Raw genomic sequence first — 15,516 nt, 5'->3', positions numbered from 1 at the left:
AGCCGCGGCAATCAGCGCGGATCCCACAGCAACACGGGCGCAGAGGGAAAAACGGAGAGATTCCCGCACAGAGGCTCAGCGCCGAGCAGCGCTCACCAGCCCGAGAGGCTTGTCTGCTCACCTGCTGGGGCGGGCGGGGCTGGGAGCTGAGGCGCGGGCTTTGGTCGGATCGCAGGGAGAGGACTGGGGTTGGCGGCGTGAACACAGCCTGAAGGGGTTGGCGTGCCGTGGCGAGCCGGGAGGGAGCCAGAGAGGAGGTCTGCAGCCACCAAAGAGGCAAGAGACTTTTTCTTGCCTCTTTGTTTCACGGCGCGCAAGGAGAGGGGATTCAGAGCGCCGGCTAGACGAACTCCAGAGGCGGGCGCGAGCCGTGGCTAACAGCGCGGACCCCAGAGACTGGTAGGAAACGCTAAGGCTGCTGCTGCTGCCACCAAGAAGCCTGTGTGCGAGCACAGGTCACTCTCCACACCGCCCCTCCCGGGAGCCGGTGCAGCTCGCCACTGCCAGGCTCCCGTGATCCGGGGGCAACTTCCCCGGGAGAACACACGGCGCGCCTCAGGCTGCTGCAATGTCATGACGCCTCTGACGCCGCAGGCTCGCCCTGCCTCCTCCGTACCGCTCCCTCCCCCGGCCTGAGTGAGCCAGAGCCCCCGAAGCAGCTGCTCCTTTAACCCCGTTCTGTCTGGGTGGGGAACGGACGCCCTCAGGCGACGTACATGCAGAGGCGGGTCCAAATCCAAAGCTGAATGCTGGGAGCTGTACGAACAAAGAAGAGAAAGGGAAATCTCCCCCAGCAGCCTCAGAAGCAGCGGATTAAAGCAAACAACTTGATGTGCCTGCATCTGTTGAATACCTGAATAGACAACGAATCATCCCAAATTCAAAAGGTGGACTTTAGGAGCAGGATATATTAATTTCCCCTTTTCCTTTTTTTGTGAGTGTATATGTGTATGCTTCTGGGTGAGATTTTGTCTGTATAGCTTTGCTTTCACCATCAGTCCTAGGGTTAGGTCCGTCCATTTTTTTTTTTTTTTTTTTTTTTTTTTTACTTAAAAAAAAATTTTTTTTTCCTAATATATGTTTTCTTAATAATTTTTTCCGTATTTTCTATTTTTAGAAATTAAAAAATTTTTTAATAAGTTTTTTCATATTTTTATTTTAAAAAATTAAAATTTTTTTTCTTAATAAATTTTTTTCTTAAAAATTTTTTTCTTATTTTTTACTATAAAAAATTAATAAAACTATTTTTAAAAATTAAAAAAAAATTTTTTTCTGAATACATTTACTCTTAATAATTTTTTTCTTATTTTTTATTATAATAGCTTTATTTTATTTTATTTTATCCTCTTTTTATCTTTCTATTTTTTTCTCCCTTATATTCTGAGCTGTGTGGATGAAAGGCTCTTGGTGCTCCAGCCAGGCATCAGGGCTGTGCCTCTGAGGTGGGAGAGCCAACTTCAGGACACTGGTCCACAAGAGACCTACCAGCTCCACGTAATACCAAACGGCAAAAATCTCTCAGAGATCTCCATCTCAACATCAAGACCCAGCTTCACTCAACGACCAGCAAGCTACAGGGCTGGACACCCTATGCCAAACAACTAGCAAGACAGGAACACAGCCCCATCCATTAGCAGGGAGGCTGCCTAAAATCATAAGGCCACAGACACCCCAAAACACACCACCAGACGTGGACGTGCCCACTAGAAAGACAAGATTCAACCTCATCCACCAGAACACAGGCAATAGTCCCCTCCACCAGGAAGCCTACACAACCCACTGAACCAACCTTACCCACTGGGGACAGATACCAAAAACAACGGGAACTACGAACCTGCAGCCTGTGAAAAGGAGACCCCAAACACAGTAAGATAAGCAAAATGAGACGACAGAAAAACACACAGCAGATGAGGGAGCAGGGTCAAAACACACCAGACCTAACAAATGAAGAGGAAATAGGTAGTCTACCTGAAAAAGAATTCAGAATAATGATAGTAAGGATGATCCAAAATCTTGGAAATAGAATAGACAAAATGCAAGAAACATTTAACAAGGACGTAGAAGAACTAAAGAGGAACCAAGCAACGATGAAAAACACAATAAATGAAATTAAAAACACTCTAGATGGGATCAATAGCAGAATAACTGAGGCAGAAGAAAGGATAAGTGACCTGGAAGATAAAATGGTGGAAATAACTACTGCAGAGCAGGATAAAGAAAAAAGAATGAAAAGAACTGAGGACAGTCTCAGAGACCTCTGGGACAACATGAAACGCACCAACATTCGAATTATAGGGGTCCCAGAAGAAGAAGAGAAAAAGAAAGGGACTGAGAAAATATTTGAAGAGATTATAGTTGAAAACTTCCCTAATATGGGAAAGGAAATAGTTAATCAAGTCCAGGAAGCACAGAGAGTCCCATACAGGATAAACCCAAGGAGAAACACGCCAAGACACATATTAATCAAACTGTCAAAAATTAAATATAAAGAAAACATATTAAAAGCAGCAAGGGAAAAACAACAAATAACACACAAGGGAATCCCCATAAGGTTAACATCTGATCTTTCAGCAGAAACTCTGCAAGCCAGAAGGGAGTGGCAGGATATACTTAAAGTGATGAAGGAGAAAAACCTACAACCAAGATTACTCTACCCAGCAAGGATCTCATTCAGATGTGATGGAGAAATTAAAACCTTTACAGACAAGCAAAAGCTGAGAGAGTTCAGCACCACCAAACCAGCTTTACAACAAATGCTAAAGGAACTTCTCTAGGCAAGAAACACAAGAGAAGGAAAACACCTACAATAACAAACCCAAAACATTTAAGAAAATGGGAATAGGAACATACATATCGATAATTACCTTGAATGTAAATGGATTAAATGCTCCCACCAAAAGACACAGGCTGGCTGAATGGATACAAAAACAAGACCCATATATATGCTATCTACAAGAGACCCACTTCAGACCTAGAGACACATACAGACTGAAAGTGAGGGGATGGAAAAAGATATTCCATGCAAATGGAAATCAAAAGAAAGCTGGAGTAGCAATTCTCATATCAGACAAAATAGACTTTAAAATAAAGAATATTATAAGAGACAAAGAAGGACACTATATAATGATCAAGGGATCGATCCAAGAGGAAGGTATAACAATTGTAAATATTTATGCACCCAACATAGGAGCACCTCAATACATAAGGCAAATACTAACAGCCATAAAAGGGGAAATTGACAGCAACACAATCATAGTAGGGGACTTTAACACCCCACTTTCACCAATGGACAGATCATCCAAAATGAAAATAAATGAGGAAACACAAGCTTTAAATGATACATTAAACAAGATGGACTTAATTGATATTTATAGGACATTCCACCCAAAAACAACAGAATACACATTTTTCTCAAGTGCGCATGGAACATTCTCCAGGATAGATCATATCTTGGGTCACAAATCAAGCCTTGGTAAATTTAAGAAAATTGAAATCGTATCAAGTATCTTTTCCAACCACAACACTATGAGACTAGATATCAATTACAGGAAATGATGTGTAAAAAATACAAACACATGGAGGCTACACAATACACTACTTAATAACGAAGTGATCACCGAAGAAATCAAAGGGGAAATCAAAAATTACCCAGAAACAAATGACAATGGAGATACGACGACCCAAAACCTATGGGACGCAGCAAAAGCAGTGCTAAGGGGAAGTTTATAGCAATACAAGCCTACCTCAAGAAACAGGAAACATCTCGAATAAACAACCTAACGTTGAATCTAAAGCAATTAGAGAAAGAAGAACAAAAAAACCCCAAAGCTAGCAGAAGGAAAGAAATCATAAAGATCAGGTCAGAAATAAATGAAAAAGAAATGAAGGAAACAATAGCAAAAATCAATAAAACTAAAAGCTGGTTCTTTGAGAAGATAAACAAAATTGATAAACCATTAGCCAGACTCATCAAGAGAAAAAGGGAGAAAACTCAAATCAATAGAATTAGAAATGAAAAAGGAGAAGTAACCACTGACACTGCAGAAATACAAAAGATCATGAGAGATTACTACAAGCAACTCTACGCCAATAAAATGGACAACCTGGAAGAAATGGACAGATTCTTAGAAATGCGCAAACTGCCGAGACTGAACCAGGAAGAAATAGAAAATATGAACAGACCAATCACAAGCACTGAAATTGAAACTGTGATTAAAAACCTTCCAACAAACAAAAGCCCAGGACCAGATGGCTTCACAGGTGAATTCTATCAAACATTTAGAGAAGAGCTAACACCTATCCTTCTCAAACTCTTCCAAAATATAGCAGAGGGAGGAACACTCCCAAACTCATTCTACGAGGCCACCATCACCCTGATACCAAAACCAGACAACGATGTCACAAAGAAAGAAAACTACAGGCCAATATCACTGATGAACATAGATGCAAAAATCCTCAACAAAATACTCGCAAACAGAATCCAACAGCACATTAAAAGGATCATACACCATGATCAAGTGAGGTTTATCCCAGGAATGCAAGGATTCTTCAATATACGTAAATCAATCAATGTGATACACCATATTAACAAATTGAAGGAGAAAAACCATATGATCATCTCAATAGATGCAGAGAAAGCTTTCGACAAAATTCAACACCCATTTATGATAAAAGCCCTGCAGAAAGTAGGCATAGAGGGAACTTTCCTCAACATAATAAAGGCCATATATGACAAACCCACAGCTAACATTGTCCTCAATGGTGAAAAACTGAAACCATTTCCACTAAGATCAGGAACAAGACAAGGTTGCCCACTCTCACCACTATTATTCAACATAGTTTTGGAAGTGTTAGCCACAGCAATCAGAGAAGACAAAGAGATAAAAGGAATCCAAATCGGAAAAGAAGAAGTAAAGCTGTCACTGTTTGCAGATGACATGATACTATATATAGAGAATCCTAAAGATGCTACCAGAAAACTCCTAGAGCTAATCAATGAATTTGGTAAAGTAGCAGGATACAAAATTAATGCACAGAAATCTCTTGCATTTCTATACACTAATGACGAAAAATCTGAAAGTGAAATTAGGAAAACACTCCCATTTACCATTGCAACAAAAAGAATAAAATATCTAGGAATAAACCTACCTAAGGAGACAAAAGACCTGTATGCAGAAAATTATAAGACACTGATGAAAGAAATTAAACATGATACAAATAGATGGAGAGATATACCATGTTCCTGGATTGGAAGAATCAACATTGTGAAAATGACTCTACTACCCAAAGCAATCTACAGATTCAATGCAATCCCTATCAAACTACCACTGGCATTTTTCACAGAACTAGAACAAAAAATTTCACAATTTGTATGGAAACACAAAAGACCCCGAATAGCCAAAGCAATCTTGAGAACGAAAAATGGAGCTGGGGGAATCAGGCTCCCTGACTTCAGACTATATTACAAAGCTACAGTAATCAAGACAGTTTGGTACTGGCACAAAAACAGAAATATTGATCAATGGAACAGGATAGAAAGCCCAGAGATAAACCCACGCACATATGGTCACCTTATCTTTGATAAAGGAGGCAAGCATATACAGTGGAGAAAAGACAGCCTCTTCAATAAGTGGTGCTGGGAAAATTGGACAGATACATGTAAAAGTATGAAATTAGAACACTCCCTGACACCATGCACAAAAATAAACTCAAAATGGATTAAAGACCTAAGTGTAAGACCAGACACTATCAAACTCTTAGAGGAAAACATAGGCAGAACACTCTATGACATACATCACAGCAAGATTCTTTTTGACCCAGCTCCCAGAGAAATGGAAATAAGAACACAAATAAACAAATGGGACCTAATGAAACTTAAAAGCTTTTGCACAGCAAAGGAAACCATAAACAAGACCAAAAGACAACCATCAGAATGGGAGAAAATATTTGCAAATGAAGCAACTGACAAAGGATTAATCTCCAAGATTTACAAGCAGCTCATGCAGCTCAATAACAAAAAAACGAACAACCCAATCCAAAAATGGGCAGAAGACCTAAATAGACATTTCTCCAAAGAAGATATACAGATGGCCTACAGACACATGAAAGAATGCTCAACATCATTAATCATTAGAGAAATGCAAATCAATGTGATACACCAGAGCGACAAAAAGAAAGACAAAAATCACATGATCACATCAATAGATGCAGAAAAAGCATTTGAAAAAATTCAACTTCGATTCATGATAAAAATCCTTGCCAAAGTGGCTGTAGAGGGAAAATAGATTATCATAATAAAGGCCATTTACAACAAACCAACAGCCAACATAATACTCAATGGTGAAAAGGTGAAAGCCTTCCTCCTCAATTCAGGAACGAGACAAGGATGATGACTCTCGCCACTTCTACTTAAATTGGAAGTTCTAGCCGCAGCAGTCATAAGAAAAAGAAATTAAATGTATGCAGATTGGAAAGGAAGAGTTAACACCGTAACTATCTGCAGATGAAATGGTACTTCATATAGAGAACTCTACAGTCTCCACCCAAAAACCTTTAGAACCAATTAACAAATTCAGTAGGTTGCATGATACAAGATTAATCTACAGAAATCTGTTGTGTTTCTGTACACTAATGAGGAAATGTTAGGAAGAGAAAGTAAAACCAATCCCATTTAAAACTGCATCAAAAATTACCTAGGAAGAAACTTAAACAAGGAGGTGAAATACCTATACTCTGAAAACTATAAAATTTGATGAAGGAAATTGAAATTGATATAAAGAAAAGGAAATAGATCCTGTGTCCTCAGATTTGAAGAACTCATGTTATAAAAATGACCATCCCTCCCAATGAAATCTACAGATTTAATGCAATCCCTATCAAAATACCTGTGACATTTTTCACAGCACTAGAACAAATATTTTTAAAATTAACAGTACTAGGATGAATAATCCTTAAACAACCCTAAAATTCATAGAAAAACTATTTCTAAAACTAGGACACCAAAAGACCCCCAGTTTTCAAAGCACTCTTCATAATAAAGGACAAAGCTAGAGGTTCAACCCTACCAGACTTCAGACTATACTACAGGGTGCTGTTTGCTCCACAAACGACACATAGGTCAGTGGAACAGAAGACAGAGCCCAGAAATAATCCCACACACTTATGATCAATTAATCTATGACAAAAGAGGCAGGAATATACAAAGAAAAAAGACCGTCTCTTCAACAAGTGGTGCCGGGAAAACTGGACAGCCATGTATATAACAGTGAGAGTAGAACATTCCCTCACACCATATACAAAAACAAACTCAAAATGGGCTAACGACCTAAATGTAAGACCTGAAAATATAAAACTCTTAGAAGAAAACATAGGCAGAACACTCTTTGACAGAAATTGTAGCATTACATTTTTGGATCTGTATCCTAAGGCCAAAGAAATAAAAGCAAAAAAAAAACAAATGGGACATAATTACACTTAAAAGGTTTTGCACAGCAAAGGAAGCAGTTAAGAAGATAAAAAGACAACCTATGAAATGTGAGAAAATATTTGCAAATGATGTGACTGACTAGGTGTTATTGTCCAAATTATACAAACATCTCATACAACTCAAAGGCAAAAAAAATCAAACAACCCAACCAAAAACTCAGTTATTGGGTACATGATTCTACTGAGACAATTCTTCAGCAGAACAAATTAAAATGATGCTCTTTAAAGAAAACTGGAGTATTCAAACTAACGAGCTCATTTTAAAGGAACTATTGCTGATTGTCAACAGAGACTGGCATATAATGGTTGCTTGCATATTTGTTGTCTATGTCAGGGAATGAATGGTATGCTCTGCCAATTACTGGCAGTATATAAAGGCCCATGGGAAGTAGACGACACACACACACTTCAGAAACATCCTCTTGCAACCCACCTGAATCCACTTCCCTTGATAACATGTGTTGCAACTACTACGGCAACTCTTGTGGCTATGGCCATGGATTTAGTCCCTATTACAGCTGTGGATATGGGACTTGCTATGGCTGTGGCTATGGCTCAGGATGCGGCTGTGGATATGGCTCCCCTTATGGCTGTGTTTATGGACCAGGATATGGCTGTGGATATGACACTGGCTGCTGCTGCTGCTACTGGTCAGTTTGCTACTGGAGATGTTATTCTTCTTGCTGCTAAAACATCACCATCCAAACCTCGTGTGTTCCTGAAATGACACATCTAAAGATAATGAGATTCAAGGATCTATAACCCATGATTTCTATATCCAGGAAACTACATGCCTAACAGAGGCTTTGACCTCCAACTACCCATTTTTAGATTGACATCCTTGTGGCTTGAGGTTCCATGATAGCGTCTGCTTATTGTCTGAAAGTTAGCCTTTAACTTCCTTAAACTCTGATTCCCTGTTATGACTGTGTTGATGATCCTAACATCCTCCAGTTGGGGAAATCACTTATTCTCAATAAAAAAGGTGCATTGTTTCTAACAAACCTTTGTGTACTTGCTTGTGAATTAGTCATTTTTTGAGATGTTATGGCTTCTGTTGAAAGTTGGGCTAATATCTTGCCTGAACCTTGAGTTCTTCCTTGATATAATACAAGCATTTCTTCTTACATTTGCACCAGAAAAAATGTCTTCTCCTCCTATTTCTTGTTTCTCACATACTCAGGCGCTCATACACCCAGGCACAAATCTCACAGTATTTCACTACTGTGCTTTGCAGATCCCACTTTGTCTAGGTTGGAGCTGGAGGGGAAAGAGGAGGGGGAATGACACTTTATTCAGGATGTGAATGCAGAGTCCCAGGTAGAGAAGAGGTGCCCTGAGTGCTAAAAGGAATTGAAGAGATATTTTCCAGAATTAATGAGGAATTAGAATTAGACATAGGTATGGAAAACACGAGAATTAAGAACTAAGCAACAGATAAGTGAGAATAAACATATTCTCTTATATCACCTGCTTTTGATGGAACTGAAAATGTATTTGTTTTCATATATCGTGGTTGAGGAAATTGATTTCGGTCACTTAATTGACAAATAGTTTTGAGTAGTTTAGAAAGGGCCTCATCTTAGTGAAGACAAAGTAGGAAAATTATAGACAAGTTACTTGCTCTCATAGTGTTTATATTCTAGTACGTTAAGATAGAAAAACAAACAGTAAAACATAATTAAGATAATTTCAAACTGACAGTTGGGAGCGGGGAATAACACCGGTTTATGGGAAAGAGAGTAAGGATCGAAGTATCAGAGGGATAGTTCAGGGAGGTATTTTGAAATGGTGATGAGCTGATGCCAATGGCAAAGGAAGATTAGAAAGGGCAGTAGCAAGCGTAAAGTGGGAAAAGAAGTCCGTGAAGTTTTGGCAGAATATGATTTATTAGGCATGTATGAGTTAACTTATGTATCCAGAAAAGAGTCTTCACGAACTCTTAACATACTTTCAAAGTCATAAGTGTTGTGACTCCTTAGTTAAAGAACATCTGAGACACTCAGCTTTACAGAAGTGAGAAAATGGGGATAATATTTACAAATATCCTATAATTTATATGTGCCACACAAATGGTTGACTTCCTATTCTTTTTGGAGAAATATTGTTTGAGCGTAAATTATGTGCCAGGCACTGTTCTCAGAGCTGATTATGCAGTGATGTACCGAATAGATATGGTTTCTGTTGTTTTGCATCAATATCCAGATGTTTGAATGGAAAGGTATTCGAAGCAATGCAATAAAGATAGAAGAATTTTCACTAACCCATGGGTATTGTGGATAGAAAGTGTGTGTTGGCAGGGTATTGAAAAGTGACGTGCGAACCACAGGTAATTTGTGAAGTAAAATTGATAGTTTTGAATTTAAAAGATGACAGAAAAGGAAAGAAACTGAAGAATAACAAAAATTGGAGTGGAGATACATTTTCTTTATGCTTATTGTGGTGGATTAAGCATAGCAGAGTGATCACATTAGAGCAGAGACCAATATCAGAAAAAAATCGGTAAAAAGATTTCTCAACTGAAAGAAAATTTTCTAATCCTGTATATTCTCAGAAAATGAAATCAGCAGCTTCGTGAAAATTCCTGTTGAAGGCACTCTATAGACTACTGGATCATAGCTCATTTTGTGTGGTTGAAATGTGGGATTCCAGTAGAAGGAATCACCTTCCAGAGTTTATACTCCCTTCCAACTTGGATTTCATAATTGTTACTATAAAAAGTTACTTTAATTTTGATCAGAAAGGAAAGAGGAGAAATAACAGCTGATACCACAGACATACAAAACATCATAAGCAATACTATGAACAGTTATATGCCAACAAATTGGACAGCCTAGAAGAAACAGACGAATTTCTAGAAACATACAGAATGACTAGACTGAATCAAGAAGAAACAGAAAATTTGAACAGATTGATCACTAGAAGTGAAGTCGAATCTGTAATTTGAAAAACTCCCAGCAAACAAAAGTCCAGGAGCAGAGAGCTTCACAGGGGAATTCTATCAAACATAAAAAGAAGAACTTATACCAATCCTTCTCAAAATGTTCCAAAAAACTGAAGATGAGCAAACACTCCCAAATTCATTCGACAAGGCCACCATTACCCTGATACCAAAACCAGACAAAGAGATTATAGAAAAAAGAAAATTATAGTCCAAAATCTTCGATGAACAATAGATGCAAAAGTCCTCAACAAAATATTAGCAAACCAAATCCAATAATACAAAAAAGGATCATACGCCATGATCAAGTTGGATTTATTCCAGGGGCACAAGGATGGATTAGCACGTGCAAATCAATCAATGTGATACACCACAGCAACAAAAAGAAAGACAAAAATCACATGATCACATCAATAGATGCAGAAAAAGCATTTGAAAAAATTCAACTTCGATTCATGATAAAAATCCTTGCCAAAGTGGCTGTAGAGGGAAAATAGATTATCATAATAAAGGCCATTTACAACAAACCAACAGCCAACATAATACTCAATGGTGAAAAGGTGAAAGCCTTCCTCCTCAATTCAGGAACGAGACAAGGATGATGACTCTCGCCACTTCTACTTAAATTGGAAGTTCAGGCCGCAGCAGTCATAAGAAAAAGAAATTAAATGTATGCAGATTGGAAAGGAAGAGTTAACACCGTAACTATCTGCAGATGAAATGGTACTTCATATAGAGAACTCTACAGTCTCCACCCAAAAACCTTTAGAACCAATTAACAAATTCAGTAGGTTGCATGATACAAGATTAATATACAGAAATCTGTTGTGTTTCTGTACACTAATGAGGAAATGTTAGGAAGAGAAAGTAAAACAAATCCCATTTAAAACTGCATCAAAAATTACCTAGGAAGAAACTTAAACAAGGAGGTGAAATACCTATACTCTGAAAACTATAAAATTTGATGAAGGAAATTGAAATTGATATAAAGAAAAGGAAATAGATCCTGTGTCCTCAGATTTGAAGAACTCATGTTATAAAAATGACCATCCCTCCCAATGAAATCTACAGATTTAATGCAATCCCTATCAAAATACCTGTGACATTTTTCACAGCACTAGAACAAATATTTTTAAAATTAACAGTACTAGGATGAATAATCCTTAAACAACCCTAAAATTCATAGAAAAACTATTTCTAAAACTAGGACACCAAAAGACCCCCAGTTTTCAAAGCACTCTTCATAATAAAGGACAAAGCTAGAGGTTCAACCCTACCAGACTTCAGACTATACTACAGGGTGGTGTTTGCTCCACAAACGACACATAGGTCAGTGGAACAGAAGACAGAGCCCAGAAATAATCCCACACACTTATGATCAATTAATCTATGACAAAAGAGGCAGGAATATACAAAGAAAAAAGACCGTCTCTTCAACAAGTGGTGCCGGGAAAACTGGACAGCCATGTATATAACAGTGAGAGTAGAACATTCCCTCACACCATATACAAAAACAAACTCAAAATGGGCTAACGACCTAAATGTAAGACCTGAAAATATAAAACTCTTAGAAGAAAACATAGGCAGAACACTCTTTGACAGAAATTGTAGCATTACATTTTTGGATCTGTATCCTAAGGCCAAAGAAATAAAAGCAAAAAAAAACAAATGGGACATAATTACACTTAAAAGGTTTTGCACAGCAAAGGAAGCAGTTAAGAAGATAAAAAGACAACCTATGAAATGTGAGAAAATATTTGCAAATGATGTGACTGACTAGGTGTTATTGTCCAAATTATACAAACATCTCATACAACTCAAAGGCAAAAAAAATCAAACAACCCAACCAAAAACTCAGTTATTGGGTACATGATTCTACTGAGACAATTCTTCAGCAGAACAAATTAAAATGATGCTCTTTAAAGAAAACTGGAGTATTCAAACTAACGAGCTCATTTTAAAGGAACTATTGCTGATTGTCAACAGAGACTGGCATATAATGGTTGCTTGCATATTTGTTGTCTATGTCAGGGAATGAATGGTATGCTCTGCCAATTACTGGCAGTATATAAAGGCCCATGGGAAGTAGACGACACACACACTTCAGAAACATCCTCTTGCAACCCACCTGAATCCACTTCCCTTGATAACATGTGTTGCAACTACTACGGCAACTCTTGTGGCTATGGCCATGGATTTAGTCCCTATTACAGCTGTGGATATGGGACTTGCTATGGCTGTGGCTATGGCTCAGGATGCGGCTGTGGATATGGCTCCCCTTATGGCTGTGTTTATGGACCAGGATATGGCTGTGGATATGACACTGGCTGCTGCTGCTACTGGTCAGTTTGCTACTGGAGATGTTATTCTTCTTGCTGCTAAAACATCACCATCCAAACCTCGTGTGTTCCTGAAATGACACATCTAAAGATAATGAGATTCAAGGATCTATAACCCATGATTTCTATATCCAGGAAACTACATGCCTAACAGAGGCTTTGACCTCCAACTACCCATTTTTAGATTGACATCCTTGTGGCTTGAGGTTCCATGATAGCGTCTGCTTATTGTCTGAAAGTTAGCCTTTAACTTCCTTAAACTCTGATTCCCTGTTATGACTGTGTTGATGATCCTAACATCCTCCAGTTGGGGAAATCACTTATTCTCAATAAAAAAGGTGCATTGTTTCTAACAAACCTTTGTGTACTTGCTTGTGAATTAGTCATTTTTTGAGATGTTATGGCTTCTGTTGAAAGTTGGGCTAATATCTTGCCTGAACCTTGAGTTCTTCCTTGATATAATACAAGCATTTCTTCTTACATTTGCACCAGAAAAAATGTCTTCTCCTCCTATTTCTTGTTTCTCACATACTCAGGCGCTCATACACCCAGGCACAAATCTCACAGTATTTCACTACTGTGCTTTGCAGATCCCACTTTGTCTAGGTTGGAGCTGGAGGGGAAAGAGGAGGGGGAATGACACTTTATTCAGGATGTGAATGCAGAGTCCCAGGTAGAGAAGAGGTGCCCTGAGTGCTAAAAGGAATTGAAGAGATATTTTCCAGAATTAATGAGGAATTAGAATTAGACATAGGTATGGAAAACACGAGAATTAAGAACTAAGCAACAGATAAGTGAGAATAAACATATTCTCTTATATCACCTGCTTTTGATGGAACTGAAAATGTATTTGTTTTCATATATCGTGGTTGAGGAAATTGATTTCGGTCACTTAATTGACAAATAGTTTTGAGTAGTTTAGAAAGGGCCTCATCTTAGTGAAGACAAAGTAGGAAAATTATAGACAAGTTACTTGCTCTCATAGTGTTTATATTCTAGTACGTTAAGATAGAAAAACAAACAGTAAAACATAATTAAGATAATTTCAAACTGACAGTTGGGAGCGGGGAATAACACCGGTTTATGGGAAAGAGAGTAAGGATCGAAGTATCAGAGGGATAGTTCAGGGAGGTATTTTGAAATGGTGATGAGCTGATGCCAATGGCAAAGGAAGATTAGAAAGGGCAGTAGCAAGCATAAAGTGGGAAAAGAAGTCCGTGAAGTTTTGGCAGAATATGATTTATTAGGCATGTATGAGTTAACTTATATATCCAGAAAAGAGTCTTCACGAACTCTTAACATACTTTCAAAGTCATAAGTGTTGTGACTCCTTAGTTAAAGAACATCTGAGACACTCAGCTTTACAGAAGTGAGAAAATGGGGATAATATTTACAAATATCCTATAATTTATATGTGCCACACAAATGGTTGACTTCCTATTCTTTTTGGAGAAATATTGTTTGAGCGTAAATTATGTGCCAGGCACTGTTCTCAGAGCTGATTATGCAGTGATGTACCGAATAGATATGGTTTCTGTTGTTTTGCATCAATATCCAGATGTTTGAATGGAAAGGTATTCGAAGCAATGCAATAAAGATAGAAGAATTTTCACTAACCCATGGGTATTGTGGATAGAAAGTGTGTGTTGGCAGGGTATTGAAAAGTGACGTGCGAACCACAGGTAATTTGTGAAGTAAAATTGATAGTTTTGAATTTAAAAGATGACAGAAAAGGAAAGAAACTGAAGAATAACAAAAATTGGAGTGGAGATACATTTTCTTTATGCTTATTGTGGTGGATTAAGCATAGCAGAGTGATCACATTAGAGCAGAGACCAATATCAGAAAAAAATCGGTAAAAAGATTTCTCAACTGAAAGAAAATTTTCTAATCCTGTATATTCTCAGAAAATGAAATCAGCAGCTTCGTGAAAATTCCTGTTGAAGGCACTCTATAGACTACTGGATCATAGCTCATTTTGTGTGGTTGAAATGTGGGATTCCAGTAGAAGGAATCACCTTCCAGAGTTTATACTCCCTTCCAACTTGGATTTCATAATTGTTACTATAAAAAGTTACTTTAATTTTGATCAGAAAGGAAAGAGGAGAAATAACAGCTGATACCACAGACATACAAAACATCATAAGCAATACTATGAACAGTTATATGCCAACAAATTGGACAGCCTAGAAGAAACAGACGAATTTCTAGAAACATACAGAATGACTAGACTGAATCAAGAAGAAACAGAAAATTTGAACAGATTGATCACTAGAAGTGAAGTCGAATCTGTAATTTGAAAAACTCCCAGCAAACAAAAGTCCAGGAGCAGAGAGCTTCACAGGGGAATTCTATCAAACATAAAAAGAAGAACTTATACCAATCCTTCTCAAAATGTTCCAGAAAACTGAAGATGAGCAAACACTCCCAAATTCATTCGACAAGGCCACCATTACCCTGATACCAAAACCAGACAAAGAGATTATAGAAAAAAGAAAATTATAGTCCAAAATCTTCGATGAACAATAGATGCAAAAGTCCTCAACAAAATATTAGCAAACCAAATCCAATAATACAAAAAAGGATCATACGCCATGATCAAGTTGGATTTATTCCAGGGGCACAAGGATGGATTAGCACGTGCAAATCAATCAATGTGATACACCACAGCAACAAAAAGAAAGACAAAAATCACATGATCACATCAATAGATGCAGAAAAAGCATTTGAAAAAATTCAACTTCGATTCAT

Source organism: Balaenoptera musculus, chromosome 4, assembly GCF_009873245.2.
Source record: "Balaenoptera musculus isolate JJ_BM4_2016_0621 chromosome 4, mBalMus1.pri.v3, whole genome shotgun sequence".
In the NCBI taxonomy this organism is placed as follows: Eukaryota; Metazoa; Chordata; class Mammalia; order Artiodactyla; family Balaenopteridae; genus Balaenoptera; species Balaenoptera musculus.
This window is presented reverse-complemented; position numbering follows the sequence as displayed.